The following is a 15251-nucleotide window of genomic DNA, read 5'->3' as shown; positions in this document are numbered from 1 at the left end:
CCTGTCAACCTGTATTGCTATGTTCAACTGCAGTGCTTCATAAAATCTCATATTGTTTGAAGTGGAATTAACAGTTTGGAGAATAAAAGCTGTACATAGTGGGGCTAAATTCTTCCTCATTTTCTGTTGAAACATAGTTTATTTTGAATTTCAGGGGTGCCTTGGCCAGCAGTCGGTCTGCAGTCATACTCTGGTGGAAGTGGCTTGTCTGGTGCCTCTCACCTGCTGTGTGGCTTGGTTGGGGTCCAAGCTGCTCAGCGCCCTAGGCTGACGCTGTATCTCTGGCGGCTCTCTGGCTGCAGGGGCCCCAGGCCGCCTTCCTTCCTGTCCTGGAGGACTGGCCTTTGTATGCGATGACTCCCTGCCCGTGCAGCCCCCATGCAGGGTTTGCACGTGGGCTCTGCCTCGGCTCGCCCAGCACCAGCCACGGTGGCGGCCTCGCCTCGGCCAGATGTGCTCCGCCCAGGGTCGCTGGCAGGACTGCCTCACCCGAGCACCCCCTAAAATTCCAGCAATTATCTTGTCTTGAGTTTGAGTAACAGTGACCTTCCGGGCAAGACGGAGTATTAGAGCTTTAATTATGTAAAGGAGAAAAAGTAATTGCAATAATGATTTTGAAACATGGCTACTGGGTTATAAATAATGAAGCTACAGTGTCTCCTAAACTTAGATAAAATATTCATTGAGAGTAGTGATTAAATAGCCTGTAAAGAAAATTTCCTCTCTCTGATTAGTGAAGTTCTGCGGGAAGTATACATGGGGGAGAATGTCCTTTTGTGACGTAAGGCAGCCCGTGCACAGGGGTGACATCCTGACCCCCACTCGGTGGTGACTGATGTTGGAGCCCTCGCCTGCCCTCTGGCGGGGGTGGTCTGAGTGCCTCGCTCCGCTCCGTTGTTCCCCTGTTGCAGAGGAGGGGGCGTGGGCGGTTTCCAGCCCCGACAATGCGGGTTCTTCAGACTGGAACACCTTTTCCTCCATCCGAGTGCACCGGGCCCCTGCTCCTGGCACCACGTCTTCCCAGCCGTTCAAAGCCGTGGGCAAATCCCTGGCCCTTTGGCCCGTCCAGGCCTTTTGTTCCCCAGCGCCTGCCCCCGGTGGAGGCCCCGAGGAGCCGCCCGGGGATGGGCACTGGTGGGAAGGTGCTTCCCGGAGCCAGGGCCACCTCCGCCTGAGGACCCCGGATGGAGGGTGGTAATTGCAGTCCCTGTCGTGCCCCCCGTGGGGTGGTGGGGGCTGACGGGCTTGCGTTCACCATAAGGCTTGACCCTCCCAGCGCGAGGAGGCATAGGAGGATGGGTGACCAGTGGAGAAGGACTGGGCTTTTAAAGAGTGCTTTTTCCCTGTTACTCTCATCTCCTACTGAAAGGTTGCTCCCTTTCCGCTTACCCTGGTCCCACAGGGACCCTGGTCCCCCTCTGTGCAGACAGAGCCAGGCCTGCCCACGGGAGGGGCATCCATGGAAACCAGTACATTCCTGCGTGGTCAGCCTCTCAGATGGCCCAGCAGAAAACCCAGCAGAAGGCCCTGCTCCACGGGGGCTGAGCTGGCCAGGCCTTGCCCAGAGACTAGCGCCTTCTCGAAGCCCCCGAAGGTAACGACCTCCCACTGCGCGCCTGGGAGGCAGACCGTGCAGTGCGGATCTGTTGTCACGACTCTGGGCTGAAGCAGCGCGGGGTTGGTATTCGTTCCCGAGCAGGAAAATCGAGAGAAAACAACCTTGCTGCTGTTGCTGGGCAGAGCTCTGTGAGGCTTTCGGGAAGGGCGATGTGAAAACCTAGTTAGCCCTGCGCTTGTGCCTGGCCCTTACATCTGTGCAGGAAATCAAATCAGCGTTTGCTGAAGGAGTGAGCACACATAGCACATCACTTCTAACGCTTCAGACAGGGCTGGTTTTCGGGAAACGCATTGCTGTAGCGGCCTTCATCCCCGACGCCGGGGCCTGGGCTGGGGGCTGGGGCCGCGATGGCTGGCGGAGGTCTGGCGGAGGATCACACAGCGGCCCCCACACAGGCAGGAAGCTGGTCGGCCCTGGGGACGGAGGGCACGTCTGGGCAGAGCCCTCGCCAGCGGGTGACGTTTGACCCTGGCTTCAGGGTTCTCGGCGTTCCCTGGAGTGGTCCTCCGGAGTGTCTTGTGCATGTACACAGGCTTGGATTGGTGGCTTGCAGAGGGAGCCCGGGCCCAAGGGAGTCAGACACAGGACAGGTTTTCTTTGTGAACTTGCTGTGGGGGTGGGGGGCACCACCCAGGTGGTTGGGAAGGGCCTGGTGCACAGCACTAGAGAGGTGAGACCCAGGGTACAGTGGGCAGCCACCCACGCGGTCCAGACGTCTCCCTGGGTGTGGGGGCCTGCTGAACATAACCAGTAGGAAGCAGGATGCAGGAAGAGGGGTGTGTGTGTGTGCGTGCACGTGTGTACCTGTGTGTGTGCATGTGTTTGTGTGTGTAAGTGCATGTGTGTGTGTTTGTGTGTGTGTGTGCGTGTGTGTGTTTGTGTGTGTTGGGAGGCTGGGGGCATGGAAACCTCGGTTGATTTTTACAGAGAACACGTGAAGCATTCGATGCCGAGTGTGCGCATGCGTGTGCACATGTGCGCGCATGTGTATGTGTGCACGTGTGTATGTGTGTATGTGCATGTGTGCACGTGTGTGCGCACGTACATGCATGTATGTGTGCATGTGTGCGTATGTGTGCACATGTGTGTATGTGTGTGCGTGTGTATGTGCGCGTGTGTATGTGTGCGTGTGTGCGCATGTGTGTGTATGCGTGCATGCGTGTCTGTGCGTGTGTGTCTGCATCTGTGCGTGCGTGTGCGCGCATGTATCTGTCTCTGTGTGTGTGTGTATGCGTTCACGTGTGGACAGAAGCTTGGTGAACACTGTTGTTTCGCAGACCTCTCTAAAGCAAAGCTCCACAAACCAAGGAAAGTTATTAAAATTCTTGGAACTTCTCTCCGTGCGCGCACCGAGAGCGGGCCGGCAGAGGGCTAAGGGACGTGTGCATTTCAGATCCCGGCTCGGCCAGGACAGCAGCAGTGTCCGCGGCCAGGACAGTACAGAGCGCAGTGAGTGCTGGCCCTGTCCCCTGTCGCCAAGGACGGGACAGAAACCAGAGCGCTGCACTCTCTTTTATTAATCTATCCCCGCAGAGATGACAAATGGCAAATTTCATTTTATTCTTAAGGTCATGTTTTGGATAACAAGACAGCCAATCAATCAGGTGATTGATAACGCTGTTCTCTTCCACAGAAACCGGGTGGGGACCAAAAGGTACCTTCCCCCCTCCCCCCGAGGAAACAGTTCTCGCGGGTGCTTCACCGTGGATCAGCTCGGTGTCACCGCTCTCAGACGTCGTCTTTAGCCTTCCTGGAGGGGACCCCTGCGAACCCTGGAACTGGAAGCCGCACAGCCTTATTGGCACGTGAGCCTCCGTCGGCCTTGGTCCGGGAGCGGCACGGGCAGTCTGTTCTTCAGGGGCGAGACCAGGAGAGCCTGGGGTGACCCTTTTCCTCCCACAGTCGGGCCCCAGCCCTCTGTGAGGCCAGGTCCAGCGGCTGGAGTAGGCAGGGCCTGGGACCGGCGTGCTCCGAGTCTGCCGAAGCTTCCGGGCGCGGCAACTGGGGAGGCTCACGTTCCTTCCCGCTCGGCCCCCGTGAGGCTGGAGCCTTCCTCGGAGAGGGGTCAGGAGAGAGGATGACACCTAGGGACCAGGGAAGGCTCTGCGCACGAGGGCCATGGTCCGCGCCCTCAGCGTGTCGTGTGCTTGCAGGGCCACTCCGCAGCGCGCCCGTTTCTCTCTCCACCCAGTGTGCAGCGGCGCTGTGTGGAGCCCGTAGCTGGTCAGCCCCCCAGCCCCCAGCACTGCTCTAGTATAAATAAATAAATAAATAATGCCGAAGAGTTGGCTAAGATGGTCTTTTATTAGGAAGAAATGAGGCAATAGCCTGTTTTGCTGGCGTGTTTATTAAAAATTGCCAGGAAAACTCACGATGTCCCCTGGTTACCTTACACGGTACGGAGAGGTTATGGCCACCTTTGGTGGGACTGCGAGCGACTCGCTTCTTCAGCGCGGGCGGAAGTCGGGGAGAAAGAACAGTCGGGGCGTCCGAGTGGTGGGTTTCACAGCTGTGCGTGATGGAGCCTTTGCTTGATGGTGCGGGATGTCAGAGCTCTCCCATCCGCACCTTGACCCCAGGCTTCCAGGGGGGCCGGTCAGGACGCTTCCAGTTGCAGAAGGGAGAGGAAACTAAAAGTTGAGACAGCATGGTCACGGAGAGCACATGGTCACACGGGGCACCAGAAGAAGTGCCCTGGGGGGGACCTCCAGGCTGGTGGCGCCAGGGCTGCACCCTCAGCTCCGCCCTTGTGGCTCGTGTCAGCCTGAGAGCCCTGGAGAGAGGGGCCTGTGTTTCCCCAGTGTCTCTGGGAGAGCGAGGAGGCCTTTGCCAGAACCCTCCGCACTGCGCTCCCCCCAGGCCCCTGCTCACTGCCCGCGGTTGCATCTTGTGGTCTTGGCTGCAGCATGGTGGGCTGCGTGGAAGAAACAGAGCGGGATTCAGCGGGGAAGGAGGCTGCCGGGGCCTGAACCCGTGCACAGGTAGTCAGCGTGCTGCCCCCGGGGCACTCTGGGAAAATGAAGTCACAGCAGCTCCGGGGGCGGGGGGGGCCTTGACTTGGCTCTCGGCATCAGGGCTTCCTATGTACCAGCTGTAATAAAGACGTTGTATTGAAGACATTATTGTCCTGAGTGGGTAATAATGATCCCAATGGCACATCCTATTAGTGTTTGTGAATTTATTAACTAGGAGAAATGGAGGTCTTGAGGTTCCACACCAAAAACCTTTGTTCTGTCATCTCTCTGTTACAGTAAACAGCACGTTCTGGTGCGAACCTAGGGAACAGAGGGTTCTGGTCGCATGCGCAGAGCGAGCGAGGCAGCTCTGGGGGTATCAGTCGACTTTCCCGGATCATGTATTGAGCTGATTTGTCAGAGTCCATTAGGCTGGAGGACCGGATGACGTTTCACGTGCACGTTGGACGACTCAGGAGAAGGTCAGGTCCACCTCAGTCCACGTTAACGATCAGAGACCGATACGTCAGCACCGAACGTTCTCGCTCACTTTGGTTGTTAGCCTGATGTAAAGCTCCATCAGCAAACGCGAGGGATGTTGGCGCTGATGCCCACGAGGTGCTGGCTCTGCCGCTCCCCCAGCCTCCGCCTTCCGTGCGGAGTGAACGTCCCCCGGGAGGGTCTCGGGCTTAAAGAGTAGTAGCTGCAGGCGCGCGGGGCTGGTGCTCCGCTCCTGTAACCTCGGTCTGACTTTCGTAAGGACCTCGTGCGGTCTGGAAGTTAGGATGCGTGGAGCCCGGCTTCCTGGGCGCCGCAGGGCAGGGCTGCACACTGTCCTGTGACTGCAGGCGTAGGCTTTGACACAGGGAGAGCAGCGCTGCCTCGGGGAGGCTCTGGGCGTGGCTCGCAGAGGTCATTGCTGGCACTGACGGGCGCAGTCCTCCTTGGGAGTGGGCTGCTGACAGGTCCAAGGCCCCGCAGGACCCGGGTAACGTGACAGTAACTGTGCTCCGGGTGGAGCCAGTGACCATCTGGGGACTAAATAGAGCCACGAATTCCCTGCACTTGATGTGGATAAATTCAAATTACAGATTTGTTCAAAACTTTACATTTTCTGAAAGTTCAGTGTAAGAATGGCCTTTGGGGCCGCATATTTGTCTTCTAGCAATGTTCATTACACATCCTGGCTCATCTTCTATGTAGATAACCATTTCTGCTCCTGGATGGACATCCGTGCCTTCTAGCTTAAAAAAGATTCTTACGTAGTATTTAAAGTCTTCTGGACGATCTAGAATAGTATTTTAATAAAATAAAAATATAACAAAAATCTTTGATGTCTAATATGTGTTTAAAATTTATTTGAAATGTGGAGAAATAGAGGAAGAGAGAGCGAGCAGGAGGGAGGGGGGAGGGAGTGAGAGAGAGGGAGAGAGAGCGATCGAGAGAGAGATTCCACCTGTTGGTTTACTCCTCAACTGGCTGCAACAGCCAGGAACTCAAATCCAGCTCTCCCACGTGGCAGGGACCCAGCGGGCTGAACCACCACCCGCTGCCTCCCAGGGCACGCAGGAGGCTGGGGTAGGGGGCAGAGCCAGGACTCTAACCCAAGCACTCGCAGGCATTCCTCGCCAGCGTCTTCACTGCCGTGCCCAGCGCTGATACTTAGTGTCAGCTGCTTTTGTTCAGCCAGATCTGATTCTGCCCTGTCTTACGGATTGGCTTCCGTGCCGTGTAACTTCCCTTAAATGTGTCCGGTTATCGTAGCCAACTGCTCTTACGGAGATGAGCACTCCGGGGGTGAAACCTTATGGAGTCAGAGCCCATCAGGTGGAAAGACACAGTACTGACCCCGAGTGTGGGGTCCCAGGCCCCAGGATCTTGGGGCAGTGGTGAGAAGAGCCACAGCAGTCAGCATTCTCCAGAGCTGGGCACGCCAGGCTGAGCAGGCAGTGCCGTCAGACTGTTCTCGAATGACAGCAGCTGCTACACTGGACTCGAGGTGTGGCTGCTGCTGTGACCTGGGTCAGAATTCAAAGCCCACTCTGAAGAAAGCCAGGCCCCCGTCCAGAGCCCCGGGGGTTCGGGGAAGTGTGTGTTGCTGTCCACTCTCGCTCCTGTTCTTTTCTCCGGTGAGTCCACACCGCTTGTTGTTGATGAATATTCTCATTTCCCCGACCTTCTCCCGTTTCCCAGGTATGACACCCCAGCCTCTGCTCCATCGGTCCGTGTCGAGGACCCCCCGGCCCGAGCCCAGGCTGTCAATAGCAACAGAGCCAAGCACTGCACCTGCAGCCCCCGGGGGTGGTGCTGCCCCTGGCCAGGCAGAATTAGCGTTGTCTGCTTCCAACGTGCAGGGAAAGGGCACCTTTCGAGACACACGCAGAGAGGCAGGGTCCTCTAATTAGAAAGAACAGTCCTGGCCTGAATTCCATGTGGATGTAAATTGGCATCGTGACTGGTCGCTGATGACATAAAGCTGTGCGTGGCTCACCTGGCAGTGTTCATCTTGTTCCAGAAATGCCACCCGTGATGTTGGGGACACTGACTCATCCCGGCCTGTTGTGAGCCGCGTGTCTGCTCTACAGCCCCGGGGGAGGCCGGCTGGACCCTCACGTCTGTCCAGGAGCTGCCGTGACTCTTGGGGACGTGTTAAGGCAGCTGGCCTGGTGCCCATCGTCAGTGGATTTTAGAGGATCAGGATGAAGTACACACAGGAGTTCCAAATCCCTTTATGATGTTCTAAAGGTAGGCAGAAGGGTTAAAAACAAACCAAGCTCCCTCTCCGAGCCAATTTTGTTAAGCCCTGGGCTGCCGGCTCTCAGTGGGAACAGCAGCGCCCACGGGCGTGCCCTCAGGGCCTCCCCGGCCCGGCTCTGTGCCGGTAGACTGCACTCTGGCTCCGTGCAGGGTAGGAGCCGGGGCCCCTGGGCCGGGACCTGCCCTGGCCAGGAGTCGCCCAGGGGAGCAGCCTGGGCTGTTTCGCCTGAGGGCTTTTTCTGCGAGATGGCGCTGCTCCCCTTCTTGCCTGCCCCCCAGGAATGATGAGCGTGGAAACAGGAGCTAGAGAGGCCGATTCCTCGGGTCCACACGGCCAGGGCCTGCCGCACCGGCCAGCGTTTCCATCCCGAACAGCAGAGTGCACACACACACACGTGTACACACACGTGCACACACGTGGTTCAGGCAGGAAACTGGAGGGAGACCTGGCAGGCGACCGGGCACTCTGCTGAGCAGGGGAGCTCGCTGTGGCTACCAGGAGTGGTCAGTCACAGCCACCCTGCCGGTGGCCCTGAGGGCTCAGGCAAAGCCAAAGCCGGCGCCTGTGTAATCTGAAGTCTGATAAGGGGGCCACTGGGGGCCACTGGAGGGGTTCTGTGTCTTTATTTATATGCACATTTCTTAACAATAGTGGCTTCACAGCTCCCATTCCTAGCGAGCCTAATGCGCGATGCCCTATGGGGGACAGGAGAAGGCGATTAGATGGGGTCATTCTTCATTCTCCTGCGTGATCATTGATTTCCGAACCAGCAGTAGCAGGGTTCGGATAGAGAGATGACGTTTTTGTTAAGGTATAAACCAAACAGCGAGCTGCGAGTTGGACGCGCGGTCCCCGGGGAGGGGTCATTCTCGCTCGGAGCCAGGGCCAGCGCCGCTGAAGTGCGGCCGTGCTGCGGTACTGTGAACCCCGTAGCCGATGCATCCCCGGCTCCGCAGTGTCCCTGCCAACGGGAGCGGGCTTTGCCGACGCGTCCCGGACACCTGCGCCGAGCCGGTGTGGGGCCGGGTGGGCCCCTGTGCCGGGGTCCCCACGCGCCCCCGACCCCGTCCCGCGCCAGCTCCGCGGGGCCGGCGCCCCAGTGCGGCCTCATGCCCGGAGCACCCGCCTCCCCGCGGGACTGGGGCCGTGGGTGCGCCGTCTTGGTGCGGGTGTGAGCGTTCCCCTCGTGGGGACTCGCGTGCCCTGGAGAGGCCCCGGGCTCCGAGGGGGCCCGCGCCGGGCAGACGGACAGATTCCCCTTCGCCGTGGTCTTGAGTCATCGTGCTTACTGTGAGATGGAGGCTTTGGTCACGATGCCACGGTCCCTGCGCCCGGTGCGGTGCCCGCAGTGGAGAGCGGGCCCGCGTGTTCCGTGACAGCCGCGCGCCCTCTGGCGGCGGCGCGTGGGGCGGCGGGTGCGGGACGCGGGGTGGCCGGGCGGCTGCGGGACGCGGGGTGGCCGGGCCCGCGCCCGCCGCCTCCTCTCGGCCGCGCTCGCCGTCTCCCATCTCCCCGCGCTTCCTGCGGCCGGGACGCCGCGCTCCCGTGCGCTCCCGTGCGCTCCCGCGCCCTCACTTGTCCCTTGAGCTCTGCTCTCCCATGGGGACGCGCGGCTTCTAACCTCTTCCCCGTCTCCTGTGTTGCCTGCGTGAGAACAACGCCCCTTCCTCTGCCGCGTCCTCCGGGCCGCGTGCGGGAGCGCGGGGAGCCCCGCCGAGCGCCCGCTTCTCCGCACGCGGGTCCGCGCCCTGGGAACGCGGCCGCCGGGCTATTTTTGCTTTATCTGATTTTCCCAAGTTTTATGCGCTTTCAGCTGATAACCTAACATTGAAATATGAAGCCTGTGTCCCTAAATGTCTGGGCCTCCGCTGGACAAAGTTGAATTTATTTCCTGTCCTTGTCGCATGTGCGAGCCGGAGCCGTCCCGCCTCCCGCACGCCGTCCCGCGCGGTGGGTGCGGTGCGGCGCGGGCGCTGCCCGGGCTTTGTGCCGCCGGCGCGCCCGGCCCCGCCGCCTCTGTGCGGACCCCGGTGTCCGCCTGCCGGCCGCGGAGCCGTTCGGGCGCCCCGCGTGCGTGCTGCCCGGGGCCGGCTGCGCGCACAGCTCCGCGCGCTCGGGCGCGTGGGGCCCGCGGGTTCTGCTGCCCTTCGGCGGGCGGCCTGCCGGGTGCCCGGGCTGCGGACACCAGGCCTTGCGCCTGGACGTCAGGGGCCGTGCCTCGCTCCGGCCATGCAGGATGGGTTTTTAGTGTCGCCGTTTTGTTATTAAGGTGCCTACAGATCAATCGTGTTACACGGAGCCGACGGTTTAGCGAGCTGTGTGCAGGCTGGGTTCTCTGCTCGGTGTTTTTAGACAAATAGTCACTGAGCGGAGACTCAGTAGAGAGCCGACCCTGAGGCACGTGGGCTTGCAACAGCTGAAAATGCGGATTTTAGAGACCCCGGCGACGCGGAGCAGGGACTCGGCATCTCCAGGGCACGCGCGCTCGAGTCCAGAGTGGAGCTCAGGGGGCTTCTCCGCGGCCGCTGCCTCCTGAACGTCCTTTTTGCGGGGTGTTTTGTGCGCGTGATGTGCGTGCCTGGACGGCGGCACAGCTCCCTGTCCCAACACGACCGCGACAAGAGACTCGCAGGCTTGTGGGTGACCTGCGAGGTGGAGGCTGCAGGGAGGCGCCGGCGTCCCCGCGGAGCCCGATGCGCGACTGCTGTCTCCTGGCGCCTGCGGTGGCCCGCGCGGGGTGGCGGTGCTGCGGGAGCCCTGCCAGCGGTGCGGGAGTACCCGGCTCGCGGCGCGCCCGCTCCCTCCTGTCGGGGGACACCGTGGTCATAGCACATTAGCCAGAGCCCCTGCCCCCGGCCTGGGGACCCTTATGTGCCGGGAGGTGGTGACTGCCCAGCCGCGGCACACAGGGGCCGAGTACCTGGGGTGTGCCGGGAGGCTCTGGCGCTCCAGACCTTAGGCTTCACCAGGGACGATGGCAGTGATGGGGGATGGCAGTGATGGGGGGGATGGCAGTGATGGGGGGAGGGCAGTGATGGGGGGGCAGTGATGGGGGGCAGTGATGGGGGGGTGATGACAGTGATGGGGGATGGCAGTGATGGGGGATGGCAGTGATGGGGGGAGGGCAGTGATGGGGGGGCAGGGATGGGGGGGTGATGGCAGTGATGGGGGGATGGCAGTGATGGGGGATGGCAGTGGTGGGGGATGGCAGTGATGGGGGATGGCAGTGATGGGGGGGTGATGGCAGTGATGGGGGGGATGGCAGTGATGGGGGATGGCAGTGATGGGGGGGATGGCAGTGATGGGGGATGGCAGTGATGGGGGAGGGCAGTGATGGGGGATGGCAGTGATGGGGGGATGGCAGTGATGGGGTGATGGCAGTGATGGGGGCGATGGCAGTGATGGGGGGATGACCATGATCAGGGCTCCCATTTCTTGAATCCCTCTGTGTGCCTGGCGTCTCATGGCACATCCGATTCTCCAGTAAGAATTGGGCCATTTCAGATGAAGCATTTGAGGCCCAGAGAGGTTAGTGCACTTGTTCAAGGTCACACAGGGGCTATAAAGCCATGACTTTTCTGCTGCAGGGTTATTTTAGAAACGCTTTAGCTCTCCATCGTGCACATTTTCTTATTTATTTATTTATTTATTTAGACAGGCCGAGTGGACAGTGTGAGAGAGAGACAGAGAGAAAAGTCTTCCTTTTTCCGTTGGTTCACACCCCAATGGCTGCTGGGGCCGGCGCACCGCGCTGATCCAAAGTCAGGAGCAGTGATGGGGGGGATGACATCACTGGTCTCCCAAGGTGCAGGGCCCAAGGACCTGGGCCATCCTCCCCTGCACTCCCGGGCCACAGCAGAGAGCTGGCCTGGAAGAGGAACAACCGGGACAGAATCCGGCGCCCTGACCGGGACTGGAACCTGGGGTGCCGGCGCCGCAGGCGGAGGATTAGCCTAGTGAGCCGTGGCGCCGGCCCATCATGCACATTTCAAGCAGAGGCACAGGGGCGGGTGTTAGGAATGGCCCTGAGCCCAGCGAGGGGCTTTGCTGGTAGCACAGGGGAGCCAGGACCTCTGCCTGCAGGACCTCAGACCCTGTGGCCTCCTCCCCTTACAGCCGGGCCCCCACCCCCAACCCCTGCCAAAGGGCTCGCTGGCGCCCCCTGTCGGGCTGGCGGGCACCGCAGGTCTGGCTGCAGGCTACCCCAGCTTCCAACCACAGGCCCCACGGCCCAATCTCTAAAAGACAAAGTCTGTATTCCCAACTGCACGGCAGGAGAAATGCAAAGGGAATATTTTTGCTTTTGTTTTTTAAATCTTTATTTGAGGCTTACAAAGGAAAGACACAAACTACTTTGTTCAAGAAAAACATTGAGGTCCCCCCCCGCCCCCGCTAAGTAATTGTTAAGGATTTAGAGAACCCCCAGGAACGTGAGGAGGGGTGCAGAGGTTCAGCCGAGCGCCCTCCAGAGCGTCGCATCAGTCACTCCTGAGACAAGCTGGGCAGGGAGGGAGCCGGGATGGAGGGAGCTGGGCTCGCTGCACCTGCTCCCCACCGTCCGCTAATGGGGGCTGCGGTCGGCCCTCCCTGCCTCGAGGCATCAGCGGCTGGGGGAGCTCAGTTAACCCAGAGTGTTGCCCGCACTGGACGAGCTTTGCCGGCTACGGCAGGCCCCCGGCCGTGGCACCCTCCTCCCGGGGGAGCTGCAGCCGCCACCTGTCGGTCAGACCTCTGGTGTTGCCGGTGCATTGGAGCAGATTCCCCGATGAGGCCCAGTTTGATTGCCAGGGGCCAGTGTGAGGACTGAGGGGGCGGACGCCACACCGGTCTGCAGGGGGAGCGCGTGTGTGCGAGCTGCCGCGGAGCTCTGGGCATTGGCCGGGGGCTGCCCTCGATGAGCCAGAGGTCCTGGCCGCTGGGTGCAGGCTGGCAGTCCTGCGCTGGGACCCGCCATCGTCCCGCTGAGGGTACTGAGACTGGGGAGGGCGGGGCCACGTCCCTGGGGGCACAGAGCGGTGAGTGACCCAGCTGGGTATTGGACTGAGAGCTGTCTGGCCCCATCACTGCCATCATCCCTGGTGAAACCTAAGGTCTGGAGCGCCAGAGCCTCCTGGCACACCGCAGGTACTCGGCCCCTGTGTGCCGCGGCTGGGCAGTCACCACCTCCCGGCACATAAGGGTCCCCAGGCCGGGGGCAGGGGCTCTGGCTAATGTGCTATGACCACGGTGTCCCCCGACAGGAGGGAGCGGGCGCGCTGCGAGCCGGGTACTCCCGCACCACTGGCAGGGCTGCCGCAGCACCGCCACCCCCGCGCGGGCCACCGCAGGTGCCAGGTCGTGCATCGGGCTCCGCGGGGACGCCGGCGCCTCTCTGCAGGCTCATTGTGATGCAGCGTGACCCTGGTCACCCAGTGTTGGGGGTGGATTACGTACAATACCGTGTCAGCTGTGTGTAACCCAAGGCGGTGCTTGAAACTTGCACACGCACAGACACACACACATGCACACACATACACACGGGCACACACATACACGCACACGTGCAATAAATGCATACACACATGCACTCATATACACACGCACATGCACACACACAGGCACACACAGGCACACAGGCACATGTACACACAGGCACATGTAAACACACAGGCACACACATGCACACACACATGCACACATACACACACATGTACACGCGCACAGGCACACACAGGAACACGCGCACATGTACACACACAGGCACACACATGTACACAGGCAAACGCGCACATGTACACACATGTACACGCACAGGCGCACACACATACGGGCAACACGTACACGCACACGTGCAATAAATGCATACACACCTGCACTCATATACATGCGCACACGCACACACAGGCACACGCGCACATGTACACACAGGCATACATACGTGTACACACACAGGCACATGCGCACATGTACACACATGTACACACACAGGCACACACAGACACACATGCACAGGCACACAGGCACATGTACATACATGCACATGTACACACACAGGCACACACACATGTACACACAGGCACATGCACACACACAGGTACACACATGTACACACACAGGCACAGGCACACACAGGCACACACATGCACACACATGTACACACACAGGCACACATGCACATGCAGGTACACACTCATGTACACACAGGCACATGTACACACACAGGTACATGCGCACAGGCGCACACACAGGCTAACACACATGTACACACGCATGTACACACACAGGCACACGCACACCCTTACACATTCTGAAGTGACTTCTTTGGGCTCACCGTCAAGTCTGGGCGTAGCTGAAACACCTGGCCCCGAGGTTGTGGCTTTCCCGCCTGGGCAGGCAGCGGTGAGCGAGCAGTGCGTCCCCCGGGGCCCTCGGCCAAGCCCGGGGTTGGATCCTCCTGCCGGCCCAGGAGCAAGGCTGACGCCGGAGAAGGGCGCGTGGTGCGCTCCCCTGGACAGACGGGGCTGAAGTGGACTCCGTCAGCCCTGAGGGCAGCCACTGCGCGGGCCTCGACCGTGCGCACGTTAATGACCTTCCCTGCGTCACGCTGATGGCGCCCGTGAGATAACCAAGGCAGTGAACGCAGCCCAGGCCTAGGTTTCGTGAACACCTGCTGGATTCCGTAACCGTCCGGCAGACGGGCACTCATGTAAATCGTGCCGTGACGGGAGGGGCAGGGCAGGCAGGGCAGCCAGGCCGCGGGTGCTGGGCGGCTCCGCGGCGTTTGTGCTAAGTACGGGACAGCGGCAGCCGCGCCTTGCCGAGTGGTTTCTGATTGCTTTGGGTTCCTCGGGCCGTTTATTTCTGCCCCCCCCCCCCAACATGGGACAGTCTCCCCCCCACCCCGCTGCTGCCGCTCCACCTCCACCCCCGGGCTCCGCCAAGGAGCCCCTCCCCCGTAGTCCACCATTGCCTGTTTTTTGGGTTGTAGAAAAAAGAGACAACATTAAACTGCTTTCCGGTTATTATGGTTGGTTAAAGTGCGCAGAGCTGTTGGGAAAACTCCTTGGCTAGGGCGGCTCAGCGCTGGAAAGGGCTGACGCGCACGGTGGTCCTGTGAACGCCGATTCTTTGTCCCAACAGCGTGGCTGAAAAGCAGCAACACAGGAGCGGGTTGTGGAGCACGGTTCTTGGCACGTGGGGCTCAGACTCCGTTTCCTGTCTTCTGTGTATTTCAGAAATGCCTGAAACCCTCATCTTGAGGTCGGCACGGAGACGCCGAGCCTCACTGTGGTCAGACCAGGACCAGGGCGGTTCCCGTCCCGCCACCCAGCCCCGGCGCGGCACAGCACCTGCTGGAGACTCACCGCGTGACGCCTGGGGCCTGGTCACTTTGTGCCGGGCCCGCGTTGCTGACCAGAACCGGAGCAGGCACTGAGCGAGATGTGGCTCCTGAACCCGGGCGCCCCGCAGCCGCCGAGGGACTGAAGCCCATGGAGCTGAGCGCCCAGGCCCAGGCGGCGAAGGCCGCAGCCGGCGCCGTTGCACCACTACCAGCTGGTGCTTTCCCCGTGCCGCACCGAGTCGTGCCGGGTCCCCTCCCCGCCGCGCTTTCCAGCGGCTTTGACGTCTGTAACAGGCGGCGTGTCGGCATCCCATGACATCTGGTTCCTGGCCCTCTGCGCTGTCTTTAACTGAACACTGTGCATACATGAAGGACTCCCGACAGGGATCCGTGTCCGAGCAGTGTCCCATCCGTGCGCTGAACGAACACGGTGTGCACTTGGAGCCCGATTTGTTTACTTGTGAAAAGCAGGAAGGCTAAAGAGACCGGCGGATGATGGAGGCGGGCGCAGCACAGCGCCCCCGAGCTCCGCAGGGTGCTGGGAACGCTTCCCAGGCAGCACCGCGGCGGCAGACGCGCTTGGCCCTCTTCTGTATGTGA

Source organism: Lepus europaeus, chromosome 10 (genome assembly GCF_033115175.1).
Source record: "Lepus europaeus isolate LE1 chromosome 10, mLepTim1.pri, whole genome shotgun sequence".
Classification (NCBI taxonomy): domain Eukaryota; kingdom Metazoa; phylum Chordata; class Mammalia; order Lagomorpha; family Leporidae; genus Lepus; species Lepus europaeus.
The sequence above is the reverse complement of the archived record's forward strand: the minus strand, read 5'-3'. Positions refer to the sequence as shown.